This window comes from Oncorhynchus kisutch, linkage group LG18 (assembly GCF_002021735.2).
Source record: "Oncorhynchus kisutch isolate 150728-3 linkage group LG18, Okis_V2, whole genome shotgun sequence".
Lineage (NCBI taxonomy): Eukaryota > Metazoa > Chordata > Actinopteri > Salmoniformes > Salmonidae > Oncorhynchus > Oncorhynchus kisutch.
Genome location: NC_034191.2, coordinates 5,070,105 through 5,084,680, shown reverse-complemented (window position 1 = coordinate 5,084,680; position 14,576 = coordinate 5,070,105). Strand labels below are relative to the sequence as shown.

The window sequence follows — 14,576 nt, the reverse complement described above, 5'->3', positions numbered from 1 at the left end:
GACAGGTTAAAGAAGGATTAGATGAAGAGGAGGAGACAGGTTAAAGAAGGATTAGATGAAGAGGAGGAGACAGGTTCAATAAGGATTAGATGAAGAGGAGGAGACAGGTTAAAGAAGGATTAGATGAAGAGGAGGAGACAGGTTAAATAAGGATTAGATGAAGAGGAGGAGACAGGTTAAAGAAGGATGTTTAAGCCTTTGAGACAATTAAGAGACATGGATTGTGTATGTGTCTTTCAGAGGGTGAACGGGCAAGACAACATATTGAAGTGCCTTTGAACGTCGTATGGTAGTAGGTGCCAGGCGCACCGGTTTGAGTGTGTCAAGAACTGCAACGCTGCTGGGTTTTTCACACTCAACAGTCTTCCACATGTATCAAGAGTGGTCCACCACCCAAAGGACATCCAGCCAACTTGACACAATTGTGGGAAGCATGGGATTCCACATGGGCCAGCGTCCCTGTGGAACGCTTTAGACACCTTGTAGAGTCCATGACCCGACGAATTGTGGCTAATCTGAGGGGAGGGGAGGAGACAACTCGATATTAGGAAGGTGTTCCTAACGTTTTGTAGACTCAGTGTGTACCTTGTAGAAGTCCTTCTTGGAGATGAGGCCTCGGGGGTCGGTCACGTAGTCTCTGAAGGCGTCAGACCCGGTGATGTCCTTCAGCTTGAGGAACATGTCGAAGAACTTGAGGATCATCTCCACGTTACTGGAGGACTCCACTAGCATGTCCACCATCTGACGGGCGATGGTGCCGTTCACCACGTTGCCTAGCGACAAGGATTGTCGACCCCCCCCCAAAAAAGCAAAATTACAAAGAAGCAAAGCAGATCCCTACAGCACCTCAAATATATTTAAAAACTAGCAGAGAAGGTTTAAAAATACAAGCTATTATAGTCTCCAGATATTTTTGAACTGTTCCTGTTGAACAATGACATTCCAAGTACAAATACAGTAAAGTACACACACATATTAATTAGTATATTAATTAGTAAAAACATGTTTTGAGTAAAATCGTTTTTTTTTTTTTTTACACACAATTGCAAAATTCAAAGGTTTGACAATCGAACAGTTGGTCGGATGGTGCACTCTGATATCTCCGGCCTCCCCCGTTGTATGTGGGAACAATTAGTGGACAAAAATGGTAAGCCCCTCCCCCTCCCCACCCCGCCCCTCCTCTGACAAGTGTCATGTCAGAGGACTCCTGGACCACGTATTGAGATGTGCCATTTGTTAAGTAAATCAGGTGATAAATGAGGTTCTAGGGAGGCTGGAGTGGGACCAGATCTGGGACCAATGCCTTTTACCTTCCAGTAGAGACAACAGCATGACCACCATGTCTTTCTGCAGGTCCAGGAGTTCCTTCAGTAGACCAATCTGACTGGAGTCCTGCAATAAAGAATACACACGTACACAAGCATAGAGAGGACAGTTGTCTCATAAGAATATCATCAGTTGATTTTTTTTCTCATTAACCATTACTTTGTGTGTCACTGTCCACTGGTAAATATCTCAGATCATAACGGATCTTACACAGCTGAAACCTGTGGCTAGTTGTGTCCCTAATGAAACGCTTCTTTAGGCCAAGCAGTGGACTAAGTGTAGTGAATCAGGTGACAGAGAGCTGCTGGCACAGAGAGGATGAGGAGGATGAAGGTGAGGCTGACCTCACCTCGTTGGGGGTTCTATACCTCACCTCGTTGGGGGTTCTACACCTCACCTCGTTGGGGGTTCTACACCTCACCTCGTTGGGGGTTCTACACCTCACCTCATTGGGGGTTCTACACCTCACCTCGTTGAAGGTTCTACACCTCACCTCGTTGGGGGTTCTACACCTCACCTCGTTGGGGGTTCTACACCTCACCTCGTTGGGGGTTCTATACCTCACCTCGTTGGGGGTTCTACACCTCACCTCATTGGGGGTTCTATACCTCACCTCGTTGGGGGTTCTACACCTCACCTCGTTGGGGGTTCTACACCTCACCTCGTTGGGGGTTCTACACCTCATTGGGGGTTCTACACCTCACCTCGTTGGGGGTTCTACACCTCATCTCGTTGGGGGTTCTACACCTCACCTCGTTGGGGGTTCTACACCTCACCTCGTTGGGGGTTCTACACCTCACCTCGTTGGGGGTTCTACACCTCACCTTGAAGTGGGTTCTACACCTCACCTCGTAGTGGGTTCAACACCTCACCTCATAGTGGGTTCTACACCTCACCTCATAGTGGGTTCAACACCTCACCTCATAGTGGGTTCTACACTTCACCTTGAAGTGGGTTCTACACCTCACCTCGTAGTGGGTTCAACACCTCACCTCATAGTGGGTTCTACACCTCACCTCGTAGTGGGTTCAACACCTCACCTCATAGTGGGTTCTACACTTCACCTTGAAGTGGGTTCTACACCTCACCTCGGAGTGGGTTCAACACCTCACCTCATAATGGGTTCTACACCTCACCTCGTAGTGTGTTCTACACCTCACCTCGAAGTGGGTTCTACACCTCACCTCGAAGTGGATTCTACACCTCATCTCGTAGTGGGTTCTACACCTCACCTCATAGTGGGTTCTACACCTCACCTCATAGTGGGTTCTACACCTTACCTCGTAGTGGGTTCTACTCCAGAATCGATCCTGGGTTTGCATTTGAACAAACAACACAGATATGCATTTTAAACATCTCATCTCAGGTATCATACACATAATAGACACATAGAGATGAACAGGCAGACTGACAGATATGGAGGCAGACTGACAGATATAGAGGCAGACTGACAGATATGGAGGCAGACTGACAGATATGGAGATAGACTGACAAAGAAAGAGATGTGGAGATGGGGAGACAGACAGACAGACAGACAGACAGACAGACAGACAGACAGACAGACAGACAGACAGACAACCAGACAGACAGACAGACAGACAGACAGACAGACAGACAGACAGACAGATGTGGAGATGGGGAGACAGACAGACAGACAGACAGACAGACAGACAGACAGACAGACAGACAGACAGACAGACAGACAGACAGACAGACAGACAGACAGACAGACAGACAGACAGACAGACAGACAGACAGACAGACAGACAGACAGACAGACAGACAGACAGACAGATAGACAGACAGACAGATGTGGAGATGGGGAGACAGACAGACAGACAGACAGACAGACAGACAGACAGACAGACAGACAGCTCTATCTAGGAACAGTAAGACAGGAGGGGAGACAGCACTGAGCTGACCAGCATATCCTCTCCCCTTCTGTCTGAATACTGGTTGCAATATGAACATATTCAAAACACCAACGTGTACCCTAGCTAAGTGGTAACACACACTAGTCTGTGGGCTCACTCAGTGCAGACCTACACCACCAGCCAACCAGATGGAGTAGAAGAAAACACCCGGGCCTCCCAGGAACTAGTCCGAAGTTACTGCTGCTCATCTTTGCTGATTTGTTTAGGTGGGTTTTGTTTTTGCTGTCTCTATCGCATGCACTTGTAACTCTGCAACTAAAAGTGTGCAGAATTTGCATGAAAAACCCAAGACTTGACCATGACAATGCCAACCACTATTATCGTCCACATTAGAAAAGGTGGTTTTACTAGCTAGGTGTCGCAGTTCTGAAGCCGAGACAGAGAAAAGTGCAGTCCAGCTGTCGATCAAAGCACCAGTCCGTGGCACCCTACCAAGCCCCGAAAGATCGCTATCAGAACTCATTTTGGGAATATCAACTCAGATAATTCTGGGAGACTGGCCTGACCACTATACTCCAAACAGCCCTGGGAGACTGGGGTGACCACTATACTCCAAACAGCCCTGGGAGACTGGGGTGACCACTATACTCCAAACAGCCCTGGGAGACTGGGGTGACCACTATACTCCAAACAGCCCTGGGAGACTGGGGTGACCACTATACTCCAAACAGCCCTGGGAGACTGGGGTGACCACTATACTCCAAACAGCCCTGGGAGACTGGGGTGACCACTATACTCCAAACAGCCCTGGGAGACTGGGGTGACCACTATACTCCAAACAGCCCTGGGAGACTGGGGTGACCACTATACTCCAAACAGCCCTGGGAGACTGGGGTGACCACTATACTCCAAACAGCCCTGGGAGACTGGGGTGACCACTATACTCCAAACAGCCCTGGGAGACTGGGGTGACCACTATACTCCAAACAGCCCTGGGAGACTGGGGTGACCACTATACTCCAAACAGCCCTGGGAGACTGGGGTGACCACTATACTCCAAACAGCCCTGACCACTATACTCCAAACAGCCCTGGGAGACTGGGGTGACCACTATACTCCAAACAGCCCTGGGAGACTGGGGTGACCACTATACTCCAAACAGCCCTGGGAGACTGGGGTGACCACTATACTCCAAACAGCCCTGGGAGACTGGGGTGACCACTATACTCCAAACAGCCCTGGGAGACTGGGGTGACCACTATACTCCAAACAGCCCTGGGAGACTGGGGTGACCACTCTACTCCAAACAGCCCTGGGAGACTGGGGTGACCACTATACTCCAAACAGCCCTGGGAGACTGGGGTGACCACTATACTCCAAACAGCCCTGGGAGACTGGGGTGACCACTATACTCCAAACAGCCCTGGGAGACTGGGGTGACCACTATACTCTAAACAGCCCTGGGAGACTGGGGTGACCACTATACTCCAAACAGCTCTGGGAAACTGGGGTGACCACTATACTCCAAACAGCCCCGGGAGACTGGGGTGACCACTATACTCTAAACAGCCCTGGGAGACTGGGGTGACCACTATACTCCAAACAGCTCTGGGAAACTGGGGTGACCACTATACTCCAAACAGCCCTGGGAGACTGGGGTGACCACTATACTCCAAACAGCCCTGGGAGACTGGGGTGACCACTATACTCCAAACAGCCCTGGGAGACTGGGGTGACCACTATACTCCAAACAGCCCTGGGAGACTGGGGTGACCACTATACTCCAAACAGCCCTGGGAGACTGGGGTGGCCACTATGCTCCAAAAAGCCCTGGGAGACTGGGGTGACCACTATACTCCAAACAGCCCTGGGAGACTGGGGTGACCACTATACTCCAAACAGCCCTGGGAGACTGGGGTGACCACTATACTCCAAACAGCCCTGGGAGACTGGGGTGACCACTATACTCCAAACAGCCCTGGGAGACTGGGGTGACCACTATACTCCAAACAGCCCTGGGAGACTGGGGTGACCACTCTACTCCAAACAGCCCTGGGAGACTGGGGTGACCACTATACTCCAAACAGCCCTGGGAGACTGGGGTGACCACTATACTCTAAACAGCCCTGACCACTATACTCCAAACAGCCCTGGGAGACTGGGGTGACCACTATACTCCAAACAGCCCTGGGAGACTGGGGTGACCACTATACTCCAAACAGCTCTGGGAGACTGGGGTGGCCACTATACTCCAAACAGCCCTGGGAGACTGGGGTGACCACTATACTCCAAACAGCCCTGGGAGACTGGGGTGGCCACTATACTCCAAACAGCCCTGGGAGACTGGGGTGACCACTATACTCCAAACAGCCCTGGGAGACTGGGGTGACCACTATACTCCAAACAGCTCTGGGAAACTGGGGTGACCACTATACTCCAAACAGCTCTGGGAAACTGGGGTGACCACTATACTCCAAAAATGGGCCATTGTGGAAACTGTTCTGTTAATAGAAACACCCGTGTTTAGGTAGATTCTCCAGCTGGTAGACAGAGGCTTTTAGTGGGTGTCAGGAGGAAATCATTTTCAGACTACTGGTAGAGTCAGACTGTCTGCATTGTTAGTTCGTTTTTTTGCTCTCTTTTTTTTGTCCGGGGGCTTCATTTACAACCCTTACGTAAGGGTAGCCCAAGTGGGCCGATCTAACTTGTTTTTTTTTGTGTGCAAATGATCATTATCTGGCTAATAATGGGGGCCTTAAGCAAAAAATGGTCCGGTGTATTAGAAATGTGTATTAGAAATGCCTGTGCCAATGTCTGGTCCCAGTCTGCCCCTGCCCCAACCTAAATACTAAAAGTAGTTACAGTTCTATTTCCATTTCTGCAAGAAAGACATTTCACTGTACTTGTGTACGTGACAATAAAACATATAACTTGAAACTTGACACAATTGTCCTACTTCAATGTAAAACATAAACTTTTTAAATTAGATTGTATACGTGTATTATAAACCACACTGCCTATGATATTGCTAAACTTGAAATAGATATAGGATAGATATATGATATTGCTAAACTTGAAATCTAATGTCTAATTATAAGATTCATATGTCTAATTATTGTAGATTCTAAAAATAACACAAACTTTCATTCCCACTAATGGCAAATAGTTGTATTCTTGTTAACAGGTTTTCCTGTTAGTAGTAGTCATCATATCCCCCATTTGCACAAAATACTTTCTTGCCAGTTTGCAATACAATATTTTACCCAGTAGCAGATGTGCGTACGCATGATCTAAAGTTTGCAGGTAGGTGAGCACATTCTCAAGTCAAGTTAAATTTGTATAAATGCCAACGTTTCCATGAAAACTTGTACACGTACATTTTGGGGTAAATTTTGTACGTACGCAAGGTTTATAAATGAGTCCCCAGAGAAGGTGCAGAAAAACATGATCTAAAACAAAAAGATTGCCTTTAAAAAGACAACAAATGAGAAGATGAGGTAAAGGAAGATGAAAGATGATGATAGCTACGGTTGGGATAGCTATGATTAAGATAGCTATGATTAAGATAGCTATGGTTGGGATAGCTATGGTTGGGAAAGCTATGGTTGGGAAAGCTATGGTTGGGATAGCTATAGTTGGGATAGCTATTGTTTGGGATAGCTATGGTTGGGGTAGCTATGATTAAGATGGTTATGGTTGGGATAGCTATGGTTGGGATAGCTATGATTGGGATAGCTATGATTATGATGGCTATGGTTGAGATAGCTATGGTTGGGATAGCTATGGTTGGGATAGCTATGATTAAGATGGCTATGGTTAGGATAGCTATGGTTGGGATAGCTGTGGTTGGGATAGCTATGGGGGTGAAACAAAGATTCTTACGCCAAGTCGAAGTCCGGGGTCGGCTTGCATCTGACAGGGTTATAATACATGTTAATAAAAATGTTAACCACCAACATTTTTATACATTTTTGTATTTTTTGACATCTGTCCCCTGGCGTCCTAAAATATTAGTTGGATTTCAAGTGTCACGGCTTTCTCTCAAACTGCTGTGCATCTGTGGTAGCAGGAAGGAGATGAGGTGCAAAGTCAGACAGACAGACAGACAGACAGACAGACAGACAGACAGACAGACAGACAGACAGACAGACAGACAGACAGACAGACAGACAGACAGACAGACAGACAGACAGACAGACAGACAGACAGACAGACAGACAGACAGACAGACAGACAGACAGACAGACAGACAGACAGACAGATAGTCGTCAGGCACACAGTCAGTCAGTCAGACAGACAGACAGAGACAGACAGACAAGCAGACAGGCAGACAGGCAGACAGGCAGGCAGGCAAGCAGGCAGACAGACAGAGAGAGACAGACAGACAGACAGACAGACAGACAGACAGACAGACAGACAGACAGACAGACAGACAGACAGACTATCTAGTCTGGTCTACTATCTAGTCCGTGCCATTCTAGGACCTACAGGTTGTATCGCTTGTACTGCAGTATTTCACTAGGTGATTGTGTTAGCTCCACTCTCCTAGTCATTCTCTATGGTCACACACATCCCATTCTCTAATCACTAGTGCAAAGAGCAGGACATCGGCAGGTAGCCTGCAGGTAGGTCTTTGTGTACTTTACCGGATGATTAGGCCCTTTAACATTCCATGTTATGGATGACAACAGTGGGGAACAAACAGACCTGGATACCAGGCTGAAGGGCATGGGTTTATAGAGTCAGCCAGCCTGTCTATGTGTGTGTGTATGAGCAAGAGAAAGAAATATATATAGAAAAAACTCCTACATACTCCTACATACTCCTACATACTCCTACATACTCCTACATACTCCTACATACTCCTACATACCCCTACATACTACTACATACTCCTACATACTCCTACATACTCCTACATACTCCTGCATACACCTACAAACTACTATATACTCCTACATACTCCTACATACCCCTACATACTCCTACATACCCCTACATACTCCTACATACTCCTGCATACACCTACAAACTACTATATACTCCTACATACTCCTACATACCCCTAAATACTCCTACATACTCCTACATACCACTACATACTACTACATACTCCTACATACCCCTACATACCCCTACATACTCCTACATACCCCTACATACCCCTACATACTCCTACATACCCCTACATACCCCTACATACTCCTACATACCCCTACATACTCCTACATACCCCAACATACCCCTACGTAGCCCTACATACCCCCACATACTCCTGCATACACCTACAAACTCCTACATACTCCTACATAGCCCTACATACTCCTACATACTCCTACATACCCCTACATACTCCTACATACTCCTGCATACACCTACAAACTCCTACATACTCCTACATACTCCTACATAGCCCTACATACTCCTACATACTACTACATACACCTACATAGCCCTAAATACTCCTACATCCCCTACATACTCCTACATACTCCTACATAACCCTACATACTACTACATACCCCTACATACTCCTACATACTCCTACATAGCCCTACAAACTCCTACATACTACATACACCTACATAGCCCTAAATACTCCTACATCCCCTACATACTCCTACATACCCCTACATACTCCTACATATCCCTACATACTACTACATACTCCTACATACTCCTACATACCCCTACATACACCTAGATACTACTACTTACCCCTACATACACCTACATACACCTACATACCCCTACATACACCTACATACTACTACATACCCCTACATACTACTACATACCCCTACATACACCTACATACCACTAAATACTCCTACATACCCCTACACACCCCTACATACTCCTACATACCCCTACATACTACTACTTACCCCTACATACTCCTACATACTCCTACATACTCCTACATACTCCTACATACTCCTACATACCCCTACATACTACTACATACTCCTACATACTCCTACATACTCCTACATACTCCTGCATACTCCTGCATACACCTACAAACTACTATATACTCCTACATACTCCTACATACCCCTACATACTCCTACATACTCCTACATACCACTACATACTACTACATACTCCTACATACTCCTACATACCCCTACATACACCTAGATACTACTACTTACCCCTACATACACCTACATACACCTACATACCCCTACATACACCTACATACTACTACATACCCCTACATACTACTACATACCCCTACATACACCTACATACCACTAAATACTCCTACATACCCCTACACACCCCTACATACTCCTACATACCCCTACATACTCCTACATACCCCTACATACACCTACATACTACTACTTACCCCTACATACACCTACATACTCCTACATACACCTACATACTCCTACATACAACCTACATACCACTAAATACTCCTACATACTCCTACATACCCCTACATACCCCTACATACCCCTACATACTCCTACATACTCCTGCATACACCTACAAACTACTATATACCCCTACATACTCCTACATACCCCTACATACTACTACATACTCCTACATACTCCTACATACTCCTACATACCCCTACATACCCCTACACAGTCCTACATACCCCTACATACCCCTACATTGCCCTACATACTCCTACATACCCCACATACTCCTGCATACCCTAAATAACCATACATACTCCTAAATACTCCTACATACCCCTACATACTCCTACATACCCCTACATACTCCTACATACCCCTGCATACACCTACATACTCCTGCATACACCTACAATCTCCTACATACTCCTACATACTCCTACATAGCCTACATACTCCTACATACCCCTACATACTCCTACATATCCCTACATACTACTACATTTCCCTACATACCCCTACATACTCCCACATACTCCTACATACCCCTACATACACCGACATACACCTACATACTACTACTTACCCCTACATACACCTACATACTCCTACATACACCTACATACTACTACATACCCCTACATACTCCTACATACTCCTACATACACCTACATACCACTAAATACTCCTACATACTCCTACATACCCCTACATACCCCTACATACTCCTACATACACCTACATACTACTACATACTCCTAAATACTCCTACATACTCCTACATACTCCTGCATACTCCTACATACCACTACATACTCCTACATACCCCTACATACACCTACATACTACTACTTACCCCTACATACTCCTACAGACTCCTACATACTCCTACATACCCCTACATACCACTACATACTCCTACATACCCCTACATACTCCTACATACCGCTACATACCCCTAAATACTCCTACATCCTCCTACATACCCCTACATACTCCTACATACTACTACATACCCCTACATACTCCTACATACTCCTACATACACCTACATACTACTAAATACTCCTACATACTCCTACATACTCCTACATACTCCTACATACCCCTACATACTCCTACATACACCTACATACTCCTACATACTCCTACATACCCCTACATACTACTACATACCCCTACATACCCCTACATACTCCTACATACTCCTACATACACCTACATACTACTAAATACTCCTACATACTCCTACATACTCCTACATACCCCTACATACTCCTACATACCACTACATACTCCTACATACTCCTACATACCCCTACATACTACTAACCATCAAGACTCAACTCTGAGACGCGTATCCTACACGCCAAATGTCCTCAATAACCTACCAGTCTAATTTCTGGGAGAGATACTCCACAGAGATAGAAATACTAAAAGCATTGTAAACCCTTGGGGACCAGATGTGTACCATTCGTGTTAACGCTCAAGAGTTAGTGACAGTCAGACAGGGCCTGTTAGAAAACATGTCATAGTCAATCACTGACTAAATACACACAGGATCCATTCCAAACGAAGTCTACGTGAGAGGGGGAGGGGGGGAGAAATGGAGATCCAAACTAAGTCTACGTGGGGGGTGAGGTCCAAACGAAGTCTACATGAGGGGGGAGATCCAAACGAAGTCTACGTGAGGGGGAGATCCAAACTAAGTCTACGTGAGGGGGGGAGGGGGGGAGAAATGGAGATCCAAACTAAGTCTACGTGAGGGGGGAGATCCAAACGAAGTCTACGTGAGGGGGGAGATCCAAACAAAGTCTACGTGGGGGGGTGGGGGGGGGTGGAGATCCATCCAAACGAAGTCTACGTGAGGGGGGAGATCCAAACGAAGTCTACGTGAGGGGGGAGATCCAAACGAAGTCTACGTGAGGGGGGGAGGGGGGGAGAAATGGAGATCCAAACTAAGTCTACGTGAGGGGGGAGATCCAAACGAAGTCTACGTGAGGGGGGAGATCCAAACAAAGTCTACGTGGGGGGGTGGGGGGGGTGGGGGGGGGGTGGAGATCCAATCCAAACGAAGTCTACGTGAGAGGGGAGATCCAAACGAAGTCTACGTGAGGGGGGAGATCCAAACGAAGTCTACGTGAGGGGGGGAGGGGGGGGAGAAATGGAGATCCAAACTAAGTCTACGTGAGGGGGGAGATCCAAACGAAGTCTACGTGAGGGGGGGAGATCCAAACAAAGTCTACGTGGGGGGTGGGGGGGGTGGGGGGGGGTGGAGATCCAATCCAAACGAAGTCTATGTGAGGGGGGAGATCCAAACGAAGTCTACGTGAGGGGGGAGATCCAAACGAAGTCTACGTGAGGGGGGAGATCCAAACGAAGTCTACGTGAGGGGGGAGATCCAAACGAAGTCTACGTGAGGGGGGAGATCCAAACGAAGTCTACGTGGGGGACGACGACTGAGTCCAAATTAGGATCGTAGATGGTTCTGAAATAGAATGTTCATCTAAACTGGGGTCTCGAAATTCACTGTAAGTAACATTTGCAGAATTAGCTAAAGACCCATTCACACCAGATTTATTAGTAGTAATGGCGTGGGTTTAAGACTAAGGGTTGTTTAACTTTTATCCATTCATATATCAAACCTCTACAAGGAATAACCTGATCAATGAACAGGTGTATCCCCAGTTGTGAATGTGACTTGTGGCCAGCACGCTCATTTAAATATTTCACAATAGAAGGATACTAGCTTTCTATATGATTACTGTGAACAATGTGCATGAAACCATTTCTACAAACTGTCAAACATGTGTAAACCGTATCTAGGGAGTAATCTACTGTAGCTAGCTGATTCTACTACAGTAATCCACTGTAGCTATCTGATTCTACCACAGTCATCTACTGTAGCTAGCTGATTCTACTACAGTCATCTACTGTAGCTAGCTGATTCTACCACAGTAATCTACTGTAGCTAGCTGATTCTACCACAGTAATCTACTGTAGCTAGCTGATTCTACCACAGTCATCTACTGTAGCTAGCTGATTCTACTATCTAGAGAGTAATCTACTGTAGCTAGCTGATTCTACTATCTAGAGAGTAATCTACTGTAGCTAGCTGATTCTACGATCTAGAGAATAATCTACTGTAGCTAGCTGATTCTACTATCTAGAGAGTAATCTACTGTAGCTAGCTGATTCTACTATCTAGAGAGTAATCTACTGTAGCTAGCTGATTCTACTATCTAGAGAGTAATCTACTGTAGCTAGCTGATTCTACTATCTAGAGAGTAACCTACTGTAGCTAGCTGATTCTACTACAGTCATCTACTGTAGCTAGCTGTGTCTACTATCTAGGGAGTAATCTACGGTGGCTATCTGATTCTACTATCTAGGGAGTCATCTACTGTAGCTAGCTGATTCTACTATTTAGAGAGTAATCTACTGTAGCTAGCTGATTCTACTATTTAGAGAGTAATCTACTGTAGCTAGCTGATTCTACTAGAGTAATCTACTGTAGCTAGCTGATTCTACTATCTAGGGAGTAATCTACTGTGGCTTTCTCTCTACTATCTAGGGAGTAATCTACTGTAGCTATTTGACTGTACTATCTAGGGCGTGATCTACTGTAGCTATCTGACTGTACTATCTAGGGCGTGATCTACTGTAGCTATCTGACTGTACTATCTAGGGCGTGATCTACTGTAGCTATCTGACTGTACTATCTAGGGCGTGAACTACTGTAGCCATCTGCGTCTACTCTGGGCTGCTCCAGGCAGGTGACGAGGCAGAAACAAGCTGGCAAAGAGCAGGCCACGCAACAGGGCCCAGGCGAAGTAGGAACCAGCCAGAAAACACCAAAATCATTTCATAAAATAACATAAAACTCAAATAAATAAATGAATACATACTTTACAACTCTGCAGGGACCATGAGGGAAAAAGTTCACAAGATTAATTAGACAGAAAGTTGACATTTGAAGAACGATTATTGCAGTGCTACTCCCAACATTTAGACGTAAGGGAAAAAATAAGGTATATTCTAGGGCGTAGAGGATCACTAAATACTGCCCCTACTTGTTTATGCACCAGAGTTTAGTTATTTTGCATGAATGAAACTATCCGTGCACATGACAATGCTCAGAACATATCCTCAGTGAATCTTAATGGTTTTCAGAATTAAATACTATTAGTCTATGTACAATAGTGAGACGTGCATCTCTAGTGTGATGTGAGCATGTACTCAGAATTAAATAGTATTCATCTATGTACAATAGTGAGACGTGCATCTCTAGTGTGATGTGAGCATGTACTCAGAATTAAATAGCATTCATCTATGTACAATAGTGAGACGTGCATCTCTAGTGTGATGTAAGCATGTACAGTGAGTTTAAGGGTCCAATGCAGTCATTTTTATCAGAATATAAAATCCTTTATGGGTAACAATTAAATACCTTACTTAGATTGTTTTTAAAATGGGTAAAAATAAAACAAGAATGTTTTTTAAAGCAAAGAGCAACTTTTCTAGTAATAATGTAGCTTTGACTGTGTGGGAGGGGTCTGAGTGGGGAGGGGAAAACTGACAACTAGCTGTTATTGGAAGAGAGATTTGGAACTCTCTTTCTTATTGGTCTACTAACTAATTTACCACCCGGTGATGTCACCAGCCAGGCCAAAACTCCATCCCACCAAAACAAACAAGACATTTCAGGTGGTCTTTCCAAACAGCTCTTACACTAAAAGAGTATTATCATAATTTTTCACAATTTCACAATATTATTTCAATATTTATATATATATTTTTTATAATACATAGTGAGTAATTGCCGATGAGTCTTTGTCAATTAGATGCATACATTTCCTGTTTACCCTGACAGAGTTTGAATGTGAGTGAAAACATTCATGAGTGTCTGGTAGATAATAACGCTATCGTTCTAAAAAATAAACTACCACACGGCAGATTTGTTTGTTTACCTGAGCCAGCTTCATCATCATGTGAG

The 14,576-nt window shown here is 45.4% G+C and overlaps 1 pseudogene; it reads right to left on the bottom strand.

The window, feature by feature from the left end:
* The window catches only part of LOC109884303 (ryanodine receptor 1-like), a 47,439-nt pseudogene that overhangs the window by 21,477 nt on the left and 11,386 nt on the right, over positions 1-14,576 (bottom strand).